Genomic DNA, 2,539 nt, shown 5'->3' with positions numbered 1-2,539 from the left:
GCATTTATACATTTATTTTTCAATCGCATTGCATGCTCATATCTGATTTGCTGTCCACTTAGGCACTTCCAACATGATTGCCTTGTAAGTAGCTCCTTCCTACCAAATATCTTTGGTTTAGATTATATTTATCTCCTCATGGAGAACTTCAATCTTCCCCGAGATTCAATCTAATTCTGTTATTTCCTCCACATGTCATATATCATCATGTGCTACTCTCTGGTATTATTCCTTGCTCCCGTCTGGTCTTTGAAACTCTTCTCCACTCTCTTATATGTTAGTGAGTTCATATAGTACATTATATTCTACACGGAGCATGTCATTTTGCTGAAGGGTACATTATTATATTTTATGTAACCAGCGTGCCCTTTTATGCCTGCGTGATCAGTTTGCACTTTAGCTATTTTAAACATCCCGGTAGTACATTATTCAAAATTTAAAGCACGGTATCTCTAAAGCGCTGTCCTGTTTCTTATCACAGTTTCCAGGCTGTGTAGAGTAACTTACGTCGTTAAACGGGGAAGAATGGTTTTTAACACTGAGCAGCTTCATCCATGCCACGCTCCCTGCCTGTGCCGCTGCCGGAGCTGGCTCAGCCTCAAGGGAAAAAGGAAAGCGGGGTAAACTGTGCTCTCCCTTTCTGAACACTCCTACATTCAGATCGTCTCACGAGGCTTTTCGAGAACAGGCAAGCTACTCTAATATTTTAAATAATTGTTTTTTGGAGACCTCTCGCAGAAATGAAAGCTCTGACTTCATTTTACACTTCTCCTTTTAACTTCTCCAGGTGAGCAAAACATCACCATGCATTGCTGGAGAGGAACTTGATGAAGTTACAAGATTATTTGATGATGTTTAATAGCTGGTTAATTAATAAGTTGAAGGCAACATGTGACAGCAGCCTCTCTAAGAGGCATAGAGGCCACAGTGTTGCTCTGTATTTCCGTAATACTATATATACATCCACTTCAGCCTCAACAAATGCCTCTTGCCCGCAGCCTGACTTCAGGGGGCTGGCGGGTCCTTAGGGGACACAAGCACAAATACCTCTGACAGTGCTGTCAGAGGGAACCGGCCAAAGATTTTGGGGCCACTCATTGCCACATAACCAGCGTCAATAGTACAAGGGAGGGAGATCCCGCCTTGACTTCCCAAGTCCAGGGTCCAACTGCTTTGACTTAGCCCGGTGGTTAGTCCAGCCCAGCTCTGAAGCGTTACCCTTTCACAGGGGTCCCTGAGGGACACGTTGTGGGTCTGGGTTAACAAGACAAAACTACTTGGCCCACGGCTGTACGATGTAATTTGTGAGCATGCAGAGATGCCCTATCTGCCCAAGCGTTTGGGAGCAGTGGGGAAGGAGCTGGAGGGAAAGTCCCATCCAAGCACAGACACACCGGGAAGGGTCGCCGGCTTCAGCAGAGCTGTCACAGAAAGCGCCAACCAGGAACTTTGTCCCTCGCAGTACAAATACTCTTTATTGCATCTCACTTTGGTTTCTAGTCTTGCCTGAATTACAATTCCTCCCAAACTACAATGTGCAGCCTCATGGCCAGAGGATGAGGTGGATGAATACGGAGCCTGTTCATCCCCACATGTCACCATTTCCCAGAGGTGGTGGCCACTGGTAGGACGCCTTGTGGCCGTACTGGGGGGGACTTCCCTTCCGTGGTGATAACACTATTAAAATAATACTAAGCTGCCGTATACATGGCGGACGGCTACACATCATTTATTGATTTTCCTTGCTTAAAGCTTCGCCATGATTTCAGGCATGCAAAAATCCATTATGTCAGAATGATTTGTCAGTAAATTGCTTCTTATGGTAAAAAGGGAGGGGAAAAAAAAGACGTTCACTGAAGCGTCCTGGGATTTTCAGGCTATGCCTTAGGTAATCATGGGGTTGTGAGAATACGGGTAAGTCCCCACCTCAGTTCATGCCCACACAAATGATATGCTTTCTCTGCTGGCTTCCGTTTGAATATTCTTTTCCGTATTCAGACTAGATGTGTCTCTATATAGTGAGACTCCTGGGGGAGAGAATTGTTCATATAGACGAACCTCGTGTTGTTTAGCTTTCAAATTTCATTGTTCAAAGCAATTTCTGAAAAAGGACCCACCCCATCACCCTCCTGAGTATTTGCTTATTCAAGGTCTGCAAAGCCGGGTAATTTGCTCCAGCTCTCAGCGTGGGGGCACAAGAAGAGGCTGTATGTTTGCAGAGGCACAGGACCCATTTTGGTCGCGCAATTTTGCGGACATGTTTGAACACCGAGTCCCTGCGCTCTCCCATGCTATCAGGTCATCCTTCTGAAAGCCCAGTCCTGAAGTCCGTATTAAATGTATGGTGTTGATGTACAACCCTGATCTTAATTAATGTTTGACTCTTTAAAACTAGACTTCACATCCACTCTACTGCATCCTAGTGAGACCTCTTCACTGTGCCATAAACTGTGAGGTTAGTACCTTAACTACCCGTGTTTCTGTCTTCTCGTGTTAATACTGAGCCATATCTGTTAATACTGAGCCAATATCTGCAGCA

This window comes from Mycteria americana, chromosome 9, assembly GCF_035582795.1.
Source record: "Mycteria americana isolate JAX WOST 10 ecotype Jacksonville Zoo and Gardens chromosome 9, USCA_MyAme_1.0, whole genome shotgun sequence".
NCBI classification, from domain to species: Eukaryota; Metazoa; Chordata; class Aves; order Ciconiiformes; family Ciconiidae; genus Mycteria; species Mycteria americana.
The sequence above is the reverse complement of the archived record's forward strand: the minus strand, read 5'-3'. Positions refer to the sequence as shown.